Consider the following 15,279-nt stretch of genomic DNA (forward strand, 5'->3'; position numbering starts at 1 on the left):
CTTGTTTTATTTTGTATTTTGCATCTTTTTTGTTCATTCTATTACATATATGCTGCATATAAACTGTTGCTTAATACTTTTAAAGTAATTTTATTTACCAGGCAACATATCATTGACATTTCATGCGGACCACTTCCGTCCACGCCAGTGATAAGCCACAAAGGCTTATGGTTTGATATGTCGCGGCAGGAGTGCACGATTTGTTCGTAAATAGATATCGTGTGAACACGAATTCAGATATTCTCTTTTTATTTCAGCTTTTGTATCCTAGTGTTGTTCAAGCGCCCAATGCAATCAGGGTCACGCGTACTCGAAAACCATCTGCCGCGTGGTCTGTACGTGCGCCATTCGTAAAATTCGTAAAATTAATGCTGAGTCGGCGCAAAAATCCAGCAACTGACACCTCGATCGCAAGGATGGTGAAATTCGCGCGAACCGTGGCTTCAGAACATCGGGCGATAACCTCGTTGCGCCGCCGCCGACGCGCGAGAAAACAGGAGAGGGCATCACTCAGCACGCTGAAGGCTACGCCCTCTCCGTCGACAATGGGTACATTTGACTCAAACCTTCTCGAATAATCGCGGCCCGAGCGCAGACGTTTCCTTTGGCGCCTCGCCGGCGAGCATAGTGGAGAGGGCAGCAACGCACAGAGGGTTGATGATGATGATGGTGACCTCAGGCTTAATGGCACATACCCACTGGCCAAGGTGCGTTGCTGATAGAAATGCCCTCATGGGCAAGAAGTGGAGGAATTGGACAATTTTTTGTCCTAGACACGAATTTGGGAAAGAAATGAGAAAACAACGGAAATGATGGAGCTGTGAATTCACATTCTACAATAGGAATCTACCTGATGCAATTTTATATTCGTGAATATAATCGCACATTGATTTCAAGGCGCTTGCCCTGATGGAGAGGTGAGTCGGAATAGATTGACGACGCCCTAGTCCAGCGAGGGGGATCTCCAAATAAATTCTGCGGAGAGAAGCGAACCGTCGGCAAAAGAGGAAAAGGCGATCTATGGACTCAATTTCACCGCCAGGCACGCAGAGGTTGGTCAGAGAAAACCCCGATAGACGTAAATAGAGAGTGAGTCTCAGTATTCTTCAGCGCCAGAGGGTCATGGATACCTCATATTGCCTTGAACTGCGCACACGCACACTCCAAGGAAATGCCAGGTGTTGAAAATCCCCTACAGCAAGGAGAGGCTCATGGCTAAAGTAGTGGAAGCGTGTCAGGTAGATAGGTTTGGGACGAACGGGAAAATAGAGCCACGAAGGGAGACTTTGCTAAAACATCAGCCCCTTGCATTAGAAGCAATGCCACTGTGCCCTGGGACCGAGTGAAAGCGTGCTTCTTTAATATGTGGTGGAACAAAAAATTGAAGGGCCAGGCTCTTAGGAGTATCCATGGAATTTTCTTCGAGGGCTGTCAATAGGGAAAGGCTACCTGAAACCATAATAACCTGAGGGATACCTAGTCGCTCTGCGGGGTTTCCTTCTCCACTTTTCTAGAATCCTGTACGATGCGCTGGCGAGATTGCTTCCGCGCTGCGTCGGTTTCCCGAATATGCGTCGAATTTTGTGACACATGGGCATTCTAGGTAATTGGACGCGCATCCTCTTCAGAGTGATAATTTGTTCAGATGCGCGTGGCGAAACTTATTTCCCAGAGGAAAGCGCGACACGCCGAACTGAAAGTTATGGGGTTATGACACTTTGTACGAGATTAGAGACAGTCTGTAATTTTTTACTGATATTCAATAAGTCGAGCTATTTTTAAGACCTTTGCAAAGGAAAAGCAGCCGCTCTTAGCCGCATTACCTGCCAAAGGCCTCCAAGCGCAATGCTATCACTACAGGGCTCTTGCCGGGTTTCCGATTTTCCGAGATAGGGATCCTTACAAGAGGCGACGACCAAGGACACCTTGCCAAAAGTAATGTTTCAACACCCCAACCTTCTACAAGAATTAAATGGCAAAGTTTTCACATCGCCAGAATAGTGCTTTGGGAACTTTTCCACGGATCTTTAATGTATCTGTGTCTCGTCTTTGAGAAAGGGTATGTGCTTTCAAAAAGGGGATAAAGGATAATGGGCAAAAATTGCAGTCGAACGTGTGAAGAACAAAAAGGGCAGGTTTCCTTTGAATGGCCTCAGCTTTGTTAATTGCAGGTTTTTTTTTTATATCGACTTCTGGGTACAGCTGCATACTCACACAGCGGGTAGACGATGGAATTATGTATTACAAGCATTGTTTCCAGAGGAGCTATCGATGCAGTGCGACTTAACTTGCCAAGCTTACTTCACGCTTCACAGCATCAGGTAGCAAAGAGGAATGACATTGGTTTGCCCTGATGTCCGAAATGGGCAAAAAATGCATTTTCCTACTCATCAGTGCGTGGAATAGCTTTGCACTGGTGCTGTAATCCACAGTTCCAGTATCTTTTTTCTTTTTCTGAGCTTTAGTGGAGCGTTTAATGACTGGCCTCTGCCGCGATGACGACAATTGCGAATTTTAGCTCTAAAATCGCCACTGCTGGTAGCGTGCGCACACTCTTGGCATTATGTGGCATATGGCGGGTGCCACGTTCGCTGCACTGCTAGTCGAGAAAGTAACATTCAATAAAACAGCAGACATACGGTACAGCAGTGTAAGGCCGCGCCCAGGGATAAGGGAGAGCTGGACGACCTTTAAAGGGTGCGTTTTTTTTTTGCAACAAAAGAAGGTGGCATAACGAAGTGGATTTTTATTTGCCTGATGATGTAGATGAAATTGTCGCAACATTTCCCGCATCTCCCTTAAAATGTATTCACATGAACACGCGTTCTGTCAGAAATAAGGTGTCATCCCTGGAGGAGTTATTTACTGGTTTCTCTTTTAAATTTTCGGTTATTATGTTAACAGAGACATGGAGCACTAATGAATGTGATATTTTTAGGTTGCCTGATTATAATACCCACTATCTAAACCGGTCGGACTCTCGAGGGGGCGGAGTGTCATTGCTGATCACAAATGATGTAGAATGTCAGATCATTGATTCTTACACAGTGCTTTCACCAGACTATGAAATGCTGACCCTGTGCACTGCTAGACATGTATTTTCTGTGTGCTATCGACCACCGAATGGGGATTTGCCTGCGTTTCTGCAGTTCTATGATCAGTTCCTGGCTTATGTGGTTCAAAATCATAACTCTAAACCTCTAATAGCTGGTGGAGATTTTGACGTCGACATGAGTGTGAACAGTCCATCACCAAATGCTTTCAATATGATCATATTATCGAATGGTTTTGCTAACTTAATTGACACACCAACCAGGATTACACATGAAGGCCAGTCCACTCTTGATTTATTTATTACCAATTCCTTGGGGTCGAATTTTAATCTGGAGTTTTGTCATGTTCTATCAGCGATCATTTGCCAGTATTCTTGTGTGTAGAATCAAGCAGGTCAATAAGAAAAAAATCCCCACCAATAATGTACCAACTAATAACAGACACAACACTGAATTCCTTTCGTGACGCCCTGTTGTCAGTGGAATGGGACACGATCGGTAATCTCACAAATGTCAGTGAAGCGTACGATAAGTTTATGGATATACTGACCCAACTATACCACAAGAGTTTCCCGTCAAGAACACGCAAAAAAAGTAAAAGAACACGCAAACCATGGCTTACTCCTGAATTACGGAGTGAAATGAAAACGAGGGACAAGCTATATAAACATTTCCTTCATACGCGATCAGCAGATGATCTTGTCCAAATTAAAAAGCATCGTAATAAGCTAACAAAGAAGTTGCGAAATGCACGATCAGCATATTATTCATCTTTGTTGGATATGAGTGCCGTCAAAACAGTCTGTTATGGTCGAGGTTGAACACCATCCTTAATCGTGGTCACTGGCATAAGCCTTCATTGAAATTACAAGTTGACGGAAAAGAATTATCCGGTGCAGAACCAGCTGATGCTTTTAACAATTTTTTCACTAGTATCGCTTCTGCTCCCTCTATATCCTCTCATGCTAGCAAATACGTTTCCACTTATATTAACAACACAGTGTACCTTCAACCCGTAACAGTGGGTGAAATCATAACCGTTATACAAGCCTTAAAGAACTCTAGCAGTTGTGAAATCGATGGTCTTCAAGTACGCCCAATCAAACATGTAATTGATATTATTGCTCCCATCCTCACCCGCATTTTTATTATGTGTTTAGAATCAGCAACTTTCCCAGCGAGAATGCAGTGCGCAAAAGTTACTGTTCTGTTCAAAAAAGGAGATTGTAATGAGCTGGGAAATTACAGGCCGGTATCTATTTTACCGATCTTTTCAAAGCTGTTTGAAAAAGTCTTGTATTCGAGGATGACAAATTTCATTGAAAAACATAATCTGTTAACACCACACCAGTTCGGTTTCCGTAAAAACAAATCAGTTGAATTAGCGTTGCTAGAGCAGAAAGAATATATATTAACGGCGTTTGAAAACAAAGCAAGAGTTGTTGGCATTTTTGTGGTATTTTCTAAAGCCTTCGATTTAGTTAACCATAACATTTTGCTGGAAAAATTAAGTAAGTATAGAATACGAGGACAGCCACTAGCTCTTATGAAATCCTACCTATCCAATAGAGCTCAAGTTGTGAAAATAGGTGCCTTTGCATCGAAAGCTAAAGCTGTTAGTTGTGGAGTGCCGCAGGGAAGTATTTTAGGACCTTTACTTTTTAATCTCTATCTGAATGATATCGTCACTATTAACCCTAAAGCAAAATTTATTATTTATGCAGATGACACTAGTATTTTTTTTTTTGCTGGGAATGATATTAATCTTCTTGTTGAACAATATAACAGTGCAATGAAATCCTTAGAGGAATTGTGGAGAGTAAATGCAATGAAGGTAAATGAAAGCAAAACAAAAGCGATTATATTCAGGCCGAAAAACAAGCACATACCTCAGCATCAAGATATTATAATAAACTCACGATGCATCGCTTTAGTCGAGAATTTCAAATGTCTGCGTGTCACCTTTTCCGCAAATATGTCCTGGGATAATCACGTCAAGCATGTTCTAAGCAAAATAAGTCAAATAACTGGTGTAATAGGTCGTTTAAGGTATATCCTTCTCACACGCATCAAACGTTTGCTTTATCATTCACTCTTTCAGTCACACTTGAACTACTGTCAATTAGTATGGGGAAACACAACATCCACTAATATAGAACACATCCACCTGTTACAGAAAAAGTATCTCCGACACACATATAATGCTTTTTATACTGCTTCCACCTCAACTTTTTTTAGCAACTCTGGTGTAATTCCAGCTCACAATCTCTATAGATATCGCTTAAGCCATGTATATAAACAAGAAGTCCACAGGAATATCAACAATATACGTAACCTATCCCAATTACAAGACAGAACTCCAAGTTACCTTACAAGACACTTCGAGGATTGGTCAGTACCAATGTCACGTTCAAGTTACGGGAAACAGTGCCTAAGTACACAATACCAACACTTTTGAATTATTATAATTCTGCCCGTTTTGACCTCTTCACGGCAACGTACAAGGACCTCCGGCAGATGTATTTGGTTGCTAGGTAATGTTACCTAGCCTTGCTGTTGCTTTCGTTTGGATTTGTAGAAGTGAGTTCCGCTGTTGTTTTCTGTTCTTTTTGTTTTGTGTTGTTTTCGTTTATGAGTACTAAGTCTGTATCATAATAAATATGTATGTATATGTTTGCATATCAAGAATATGTTACGTGTTGCCGCCGCTCTGCCAAAATAAGGGATTGTGGACCCGTCAAGCTGTCCAAGGACAGCTTTCTTTCTACAATCCCCCACTTGGCATTGGCGACGACAAAGAAGCACACCGACTGAATATACCGCTTGCATTTTGCAGATTGCACGAGCTTATTCTTTAGACGGACGAAAGCCCTGCACGTGCCAAAGCAAGCGACGGAAAGAAGCCATCAAAAACCGGCTGGTGTGTACAACGCTACCAACGGCAAGCCAGGGGATATCAGCTCTGACGTCACAGCTGCCGAAGCTACATAACCCGCCACCGCCTGCCGGAGGCCCTCAATTGGCATTGGCGACGACAAAGAAGCGCACCGACTGAATATACCGCTTGCATTTTGCAGGTTAGTGTAACGACTTTATTTCTAAACCTTATTGCCCTTCTGGTCGTCGCCATTGCCAAGTTGATAGCAGCTGTGTGTGTCGCTGTGCGTGCGTGCATCAGGGGGTGTGTGTGTATCCTTATCTGCTGTAGCGAGCCTAGTCCCGATGGCAAAGGAACTAGCCAAGATAAAAGAAGAGCTAAAGCTAGAGTTCGCTCAGTTAAAGGAAAACTTTCAGCAGGAAATTAAAACTGCACGCTTGTCGCTCGAAAGGGACGTACGAACTGATATCCGAGAGCTTCGAAATGAGCAAAGAAGTTTGACCGACAGTCTTGATTTTGCGCATGCTGAAATCGAGACGCTAAAACAACAACTTGCAAAAGAAGTGGAAAAAAATGCGAATCTGAGCACTGAAAAAGCCACTTCTGAGGCAAGATGTGCGGTTCTAGAAAAAAGAAATGAGGAACTTGAAAAACGTGTAGTGTTACTGTAACAGTACTCACGGAGCACGAACCTAGAAATTCAAGGAGTAGTACAGCAAGCAGACGAAAGCATACCATCAATCCTTTCCAAGATTGGAGATGCTATCAGTGAAACCATCTCTGAGAATGATATCGAAAGATGTCACCGCGTCCCCGCTTGTGACAACCACAAAAGAGGGAATATAATCATTCAATTTAAGTCTCGTGCTAAGCGCGACATTGCACTCGCAAAAGCCAAAAAGACTAACCTAACGAACAAAGACCTTGGATTTGATGACTCTGAAACTGTGTATATTAATGAGCACCTCTGCCCTACCATGAAGAAGCTCCTTAGCTTGGCAAAAAAACAGAAAAAGGAACACGATTGGAAATTTGTGTGGGTTCGTGATGGAAAAGTATTTGCGCGGAAACATGAAACATCAAAAGTTCTTCGTGTCCAATGTGAAAACGACATTCAAAAGATTAAGTAGAACGGAAAGTACAGCCTGCCTATACTACTTCATCGTTCGAAATGGCTTCACAGCCTGCTGAGGTTGGCGATCTTATCAAAACTAGAAATATAAAGGGTATCAAGTGTTTTCACTTGAGTATAAGATCAAGCCGCAAGAAAGAAGATGTCCTGACTACATTTCTTGCTCAGTTTAAGTTTACTTTCGATGTTATTATGCTAACAGAGACGTGGTCTACTGCAGACTGTGATGCCATATCAGACAACAATTATCAGACATTTGCCTTGAACCGCTCCAAATCACGGGGTGGAGGAGTACAACTGAACATAAAAAAATACATTCAGTGTGACCTACTTAAGCAGTTCACAGTAATTAATGACTGCATTGAATGTTTAGCTGTAGTTAATGAGCCATATATTTTTGCTGTAGCGTACAGGCCGCCACATGGGTGTGTGGGGGATTTTATAGATCACCTTGAAGCCTTGTTCGAATTCACTAATAAAAATAACTACACATTAATTCTAGGGGGAGATTTCAACATAGACTTACTCAACTCGTCTACCTCGGAACACTTATTCCAAATAGCACTCGCCTCTCATGGCTTCAGTAACATGATTCACATGCCCACAAGGATAACAATCAACTCAAGTACACTAATAGATTTATTTATCACAAATTTACCTGAAGATGAAGTATTAGGAGGAGCACTTTCGTGCAATATCAGTGATCACTTGCCGATATTCTTGCTTAGCAAAACGTCCCCTAAACGTACCCATACCATAACTTTTCCGGTTAGAAAAATTCAAAACATTAATGAAGTAACCATCAAGGCTTTCCGTTTTAAATTGACTCAAGCAAACTGGAGTCAAGTTTACAGTTCGTCATCACCAGATGATGCATATAATAATTTTCTTAGTATCGTACTAGAAGCATATTCGCAATCATTCCATCTTGTTACCGTAAGAAACTCACAAAAAACACGTAAGCCATGGATTACTAGGGAGTGTTTAAAAATGATAAAAAAGAAAGATAAACTCTTCAAAAAATTTTTGAGCACACGAGACACTGAGGATTGGAAACTATTCAAGAAATGTAGAAATAAAACAAATGCCATACTGCGGAGTCAAAAACGGCAGTACCTATATAACTTTTTTGAAACAGGTCATAACATGAAATCAGAAATCATGTGGAAGAGGTTAAATGAACTACTTAATCGAAAATCTTCTAACCAAGATCCCCTTGAGGTAATCTTAAATGGGGTAGTTATTGATGGACAGCAACTAGCTGAAGCATTCAACAACCATTTTGTAAATCAGGTAACCAATGCTCATTGTCCGGAATCAGTGAGAACTATGACCAGGAATCCAAACAGTTTCTTTCTTTGTCCTGTAGACGTCAGTGAAGTATTTGAAACATTTATGTCCCTACGTAACAGTTCTGCGTGTGACATTGATAGTTTTCAAGTAAGGCCTATCAAGTCCGCACTGGACCTGCTAGCTCCACATCTTACCTATATCTTCAATCACGCCCTTACCACAGGCGTTTTCCCAGCTAAGATGCAAACTTCCAAAGTGATTACAGTTTTCAAAGGTGGAGATCGGAACAATTTGTCTAACTACCGTCCGATATCGCTGCTACCTATTTTTTCAAAAGGATTAGAAAAAATAATTCACACTCGCATTAGCAAATTTGTCGAAAAGTACAACATATTAACACCAACACAATTTGGCTTTCGGAAATGGAAATCAACAGAACTAGCCCTACTAACGCAGAAAGAAATAATATTAAAAGCTTTTGAAGAAAAAGAAATCATAGTTGGTATATACATAGATTATTCAAAAGCCTTTGATCGACTCAATCACCAAACATTGTTAAAAAAACTTGAAATATATGGAATAAGAGGAACAGCTCTATCCCTTATAACATCATACCTTGAACATCGAATGCAAAGCGTTTCAATAAATGACCACCTGTCATCGCGCAGACCAATTAATACTGGCGTACCCCAGGGAAGCATTCTTGGGCCTCTCTTGTTCAACCTTTACGTGAATGACATCACTAGAATTAGCCCGCTTGCTCATTTCATATCATATGCAGACGACACCGCCCTATTATTTCGCAACAGTAACTTGCAACTGCTAGAGGCTGAAATAAACAACGTCATGCGTGATCTTCATGAGTGGAGCACTGAGAACTCCCTTGAAATTAATGCTAAAAAAACAAAAGCCGTCATTTTTTCGCCCAGGCAGTTTCAGATACCGCACACTTTTGATATTACATTAGGATCAGAGGCAATACAAGTCGTAGACACAATTAAAACATTAGGAGTATATCTGCACAAAAACATGTCATGGGACAACCATGTCAATTATATTTTAACAAAGATGTCTAAATCAGTTGGAATTTTGGCAAAATTTCACTCGTTCTTACCGCAAGCCGTGAAACTACACATATACAATGCATTAATATGTTCTCATATAAACTATTGCTTTCTTGTATGGGGTACAACAACCTCAACTAATCTAAATCGCATACATGTACTGCAGAAAAAGTCCGTTCGTCATATTGTAGGGGCCGATCCACAAGCACATACAGAAGAATATTTTACTCAGCTTAAGATAACAAGTGTGCATTGCTTATACTCACAGAGATTGGTAAAAAAATACAAACAACAACTCCGAAATAACCAGATAGAATTTAATGCAATAGCACAAATAAGCAAGTCAACAAGTTGCCGTGACTTGCGATTTTCACAGCCTTGGGAAATTCCTTTTTCCCGGACAAAGCTAGGACAACAAATGTTGCGCCACTCACTTCCAACTTTACTAAACACACTTCACTACAATCAAATTGACATCAACCGCACTAACATTTCCAAGGTAAAGGCTTTTCTCACGAACAATACTGCCCACTTTTAACTGATGTCATCATTCTCATTGCCTTATTGTATTAGGCTTCTGCTGCGGTGCAATAAATACTTTCATCGTTATTTTATTTCCTAACTTGCTTTGTACATATTCTATCTACAATTGTATAATTTCACTGTGTGAATTGTCTTGTCGAGCTTGTTCTGTGTAATTAATACTTCTTTTGCCTTGTTCCCCCATATTATTTTTATATCTACTTATTTCTATGAACCCTGCACTTAGAATTGCATATTGGCATTGTGTAAATTGTTTTGTAAGATTTTCTGTGCATAACTAACATTTTTTTTGTTCTATTCTGCAATCTGTAAATGTATCGGTTGTTTTACTAAAATTTTGTCCTCACCAAATGCCATGTAAAGGGGGCTCGAACGTAGTCAAGTGAACTTGATTCACTTTTTGTTCGAGCCCCCTCCGTTGCTTCGAACGGAAATAAACTCAATTCAATTCAATTCAATCTGTTTTTGATGGCAAATAAAGATTTTTCTTTTTTTTTTCATTTATCAACGCGCACATTTTTTTTATTCCCTTAACTTGCGGTCACTGCGGGCCTCCGGTCTACGCTCCCCCCCTACCCGCGTGCCTCCCCTCCTCCTACCCCCGCAAGCAGTGGCAAAGGCGCAGGAGGCACTGGCTGCTTGACCGCTGTGACGGCCGAAGATACCTGGCTTTATTAAGCGCACCAGGAAAGCATGCGAGGCGCACACAAGGAGCACCTAGTGCCGCTTGGTCTTAGGCAGCATTCCCACTGCGGCAAAATTCGGACCACCTCGCATTCCGCGATGGGCCTCTTTTTTTTCTTCTTTTTTTGGCATTCTCGATGGCACCGAAGCGTCGCGGTTCTCCGCCGTCTGACATTCCTGCGGCGAGCCAGTGGATCAGTGGTCATGCCAATTAGCTGAAAAACAAGTTTTCATTCTTCAAGAGGCGACGCGCGGGTGCGGCAGGGAAGGGGAAAGCATCAAGCAATAAGGGCGAGAACGCCCCCCCCCCCCAGGGAGAGGGTTTTCAGAATGTTTTCTGTGTGTGTTTCTTTCTTTTAGCCAAGCCCCGGGCTCGAAGTTGGGTCCAACGTTCAAGGGCTGTGGCTACTACCTCTATTGGTTATCGAAGCTTAGGGCGGGCCTCGAAATAGGCCCACCCTAACTTCTTTGTTTGAAAAAGCTTTAAAATTGCATGTAAAATCATTGGAGAGCAGTCTTGTCTAGTTGAGCTAGAGGCTCCGTGCAGTGGCACGTAATTGCACAGACCTAGACTCTAACCTCGGGTCGATGAGTAAGGTCTTGTCGAGTTTCTCTGTGTGAAATATTTTCTTCTAAGTTACAGTTTGACTTTCTGTGTGACTCAACTTGTAACGCAATTTGCTGATGTACATCCTGTAAATATATTTTCTCTTTGTCTCCATCATCTGGCATCAAACATTGTCTGCTCCTTCAACACCGTCGAATTCACGTTTGGAGAGGTCCTGTGCCCCTCCGAAGAAATGCAAAGAATTATCTTTGAATTTGCTAGCAGTCTTCAAACATGTTGAGCGGCAGCACGTCTCCTGGTTAACACAACGACGGAGAAAGAGTGCACCGTAAGGAGGCGCTCGCGTAAGTCGTGGCTCGAACTCTTTTCGTCCAGGTCTAACATTAAGAGACCGGAATCTGGCAGAGTGGGAGAGGGAACAAACCCAGGCTAATGACATCCTAGTCGAAATCAAGAGAAAGAAATGGGCTTGAGCAGGGCATGTGATTGGAAGGAAACAACGGCTGGTCCTTAAGAGTAACCGAGTGAATTTCAAAGAAGGCAAGGTAGCAGGGGGCGGCAGAAGGTTATGTAAGCAGTTGAGATTAAAATGTTTGCGGGGATACGGCGGGCGCAGCTGGCAAAGGACAGGGTTAATTGGAGAGACATGGGAGAGGTATTTGCCCTGCAGTGGGCATAGTCAGGCTGATGATGGCGACAGTGACGGCAGCGGATAATATATTCCGTGGGACTATGGCAAGCATATTCTCCCATGACGCTCCGTGTAGCGATGACGCAATCATCCGCGGTGTCCGCAGGAGCTTGCGCACGGAAAAAGTAGCGGAGACGCGCTGCAATGCACTTAAACGTTGTCGTGTCATGTTCCCTAAGTGTGACAAAGCTGCACTGAGTGGCAATATTACGAATCGTCGTCATCGGTGGGAGCACGCAGCTAAACACTGAGAAAGTTTTGATGCGCTAGGTAGAACATATCCTGTAGCCCAACGTGCTCTTGGTCGTAGTGGACAGTCATTTAACGCCACGCTGGAACATCGCAGCCGCTGTAGGCCACCATGTGCCTGAAGACGGCAGGCTCCGATTGCTTTCCAGGGATAGCAAGATGCTGTGACAATAGGAGAGCGGTGTGTTTGAATGCCGGAAACGTTCATGGGGTTAATGGATCAATATTCAGTAGCGGTGAGTAAAAGAATCCCGCGAAACATCTTTGCAAAAAGCACTGTACCACTACGAAAGAACCTAACGTATACGATACGAGTTACGTGACGCACACCATCTGCCCTCGTAGCTGTTTCTTCGGAGCACACTGAGATATGAGTAGGGGCGCAGAGCTTGGACCGCAATGCCGCGTTGTGCTTCCGAAGGCAAATGTTTCAACATCAGCTCCAGGGTGCTTTCACTTCTGTTTCCTTGCCTTAACTACGTCAACCGCGCTGCAAGCCGTAGCGACCGTGTATCACACTTGTCAAGCCATCTTTGTGTGGGCATCGTATCAGGCTATTTCAATGAGAATACAATAATGACCTCATTTGCACAATAATATTCGAGGCAGCGGAGTAATTATTACAGCAACTTCACAAAGTGCACAGCGTCAAAACGGACGGCTCTGGAACAAGAAAAGATCCCGAAATTTACATCCTGGAAAACAGAGACTTCATCTTCATCTCTGTGCGCGTTATCTTCAGCGCAGGGTTCGCAACAGGCGCAATTCAGCAGGACACGAGAAGTCAGCGGCCAGTTCACACCCGGATCTAGAACACTCTGCTCCAACTTCTTGAGCCGGATTGTTCAACGATGCCGAAGGGCGCTCCGTTCAACAGTGCGCCGCAGCCTCAGGAAGCGGCCCACGAGGCATTACCGGCTTGTGCGCCTCGACAAAGTGCGGCCGGGTCCGCAGTGCCCGTTGATGACGATCCCAATGCATTTCATCGCTCCAGTGTGGGACTTATTCTGTGCTGCGTAGTTCCACCCCACCGCTCGGCGCACCGGCATCAGAGAGCTGCTGATTCAGCACCGCCCCACTGTGTGCCGCCGCCACGGAGCGGGACTGGTTCTGTGTTCCCGAATACTGCTCCGCACCACGGCATACTGCCAACACATAACGTAGCAGGTTCACCACCGCCCCACTGTGAGGCGCCGCCGCAGAGCGAGACGGGATCTGTGATGTCTGCTTCAGCCCCACCGTACGCCGTGCCGCCAGCGTACAGCGGAGCTGCGTCAGAGCCGCCCCATTGTCTGGCGCAGCCACAGAGTGGAGGTGGTTAGTCGTTACGTGCTTCTGCTCCACCTCGCCGCACACTGCCAATGAAGAGTCCATCTGGTTCAGCACCTCCCCAGTGTGTGCCGACGCCATGGACCGGGACTGGCTCTGAGTTGCCGACTCCTGCTCCACACCACGGCACACTGCCAACGCATAGCGCAGCAGGTTCACACAGCCCCACTATGAGCCGCCGCCGCAGGGAGGAACTGGATCAGCGACGCCTACTTCAGCCCCACCGAACTCCGTACCGCCAACGCAGAGTGTGGCTGGTTCAGCACCGCCCCACTGTCTGCCGCAGCAACAGAGTGGAGCTGTTTCGTCGTTACGCGCTTCTGCTCCACCTCGCGGCACACTGCCAACGCAGAGTGCAGCCGGTTCAGCAACTCCCCAGTGTGTGCCGCCGCCATGGATCGGGACTGGCTCTGAGTTGCCAAATCTTGCTCCACACCATGGCACACTGCCAACGCATAGCGCAGCAGGTTCACCATAGCCCCACTATGAGCCACCGCCGCAGAGTGGGACTGGATCACTGATGCCTACTACAGTCCCATCGTACGCAGTACGCCAGCGTACAGCAGAGCTCGGTCAGAACCGGCCCACTGCGTGCCGCAGCCACATAGTGAAGGTGGTTCGTCGTTACGAGCTTCTGCTTCACCTCACGGCACGCTGCCAACACAGCTGCTGGTTCAGCACAGCCCTAGTGTGTGCCGCCGCCACACAACGGGACTGGTTCTGTGTTACCGAATGTTACTCCACCCCACGGCACACTGCCAACCTATAGGACAGCTGGTTCACCACCACCCCACTATGGGCCGCCGCCGCAGAGCGGGACTGCATCAGTGATGTCTGCTTCAGCCCCACCGTACGCCGTACTGCCAGCGGACAGCGCAGCTCGGTCAGAACCACCCTAGTGTGTGCCGCCGCCACAGAGTGGGGCTGGTTGAGTAGTGCCCAGTTCTATCCCGCCACAGAATGCGCCGCTACTCCACTGCGCACCTCGTTCAGCAGCGCTCATTTGTGCACGGCCCCCCAGCGTGCCGCTTGCAGTGGCCAGTTGTGCTCCGTTTTGCTGCTCGACGCCGCCAGTGCGTGTGGCTGCTCCAGCACTGCCTGTGGATGCACCTCCTCGTAACGTGCCTTTGCATGTGGAAAGGGGCAATTCACCACTGCTCGCAAGTGCCCATTCCTGGCACATACCGCAAGCGCATGATATGGTTCGTTCAGCACCGCCGATATCTGCATCATCTCAAAGCGTACCGCCGCGGCATATGGCCGCTACGGAACACGGTGCGGATGCTCAAATGCAAAGCGTACCACCAGCGCTAGAGGGAGATTGCCTTGCTCTGCTTTTTGATGAAATGCACAACCCTCTGATGCCAGAGACAGCGCAGTCGGCACATCGTGCGGCTGTACCGCCGTATGCCATGCGACCCCAGTTGCAAAGAAAGCACCCAGCTCGGCCCTTTGGCGCAGAAGCCTAAAACGTGCCGCCACCGCCGCAGGAGTCTGCACATACAGTACGACACGTGGGCACAGTGCTACGTAGCCTGCGTCCGCAGCAGAATGCACCCCATTTGGTGCTGCCCTATGGATATGCTGCACAGCGGCGTGTCGCCGCCACCGCGATCGGCTGCCCCTCCTCGGTACCTGGTCTAGGCAGCACAAGCACCCACTCATGATGGCCAAGACCACCCCCGCGTATGCCCCCACACCCGTAGATGGGTTCAGCCATAAGCCCGACATTTGTTTTTTTTTGCGTTTCCAGGAGACGTCAACGTAGTAAAAGGGTTCAAACATACAATAAAGG

The sequence above is a fragment of the Amblyomma americanum genome, chromosome 8 (assembly GCF_052857255.1).
Source record: "Amblyomma americanum isolate KBUSLIRL-KWMA chromosome 8, ASM5285725v1, whole genome shotgun sequence".
Classification (NCBI taxonomy): Eukaryota; Metazoa; Arthropoda; class Arachnida; order Ixodida; family Ixodidae; genus Amblyomma; species Amblyomma americanum.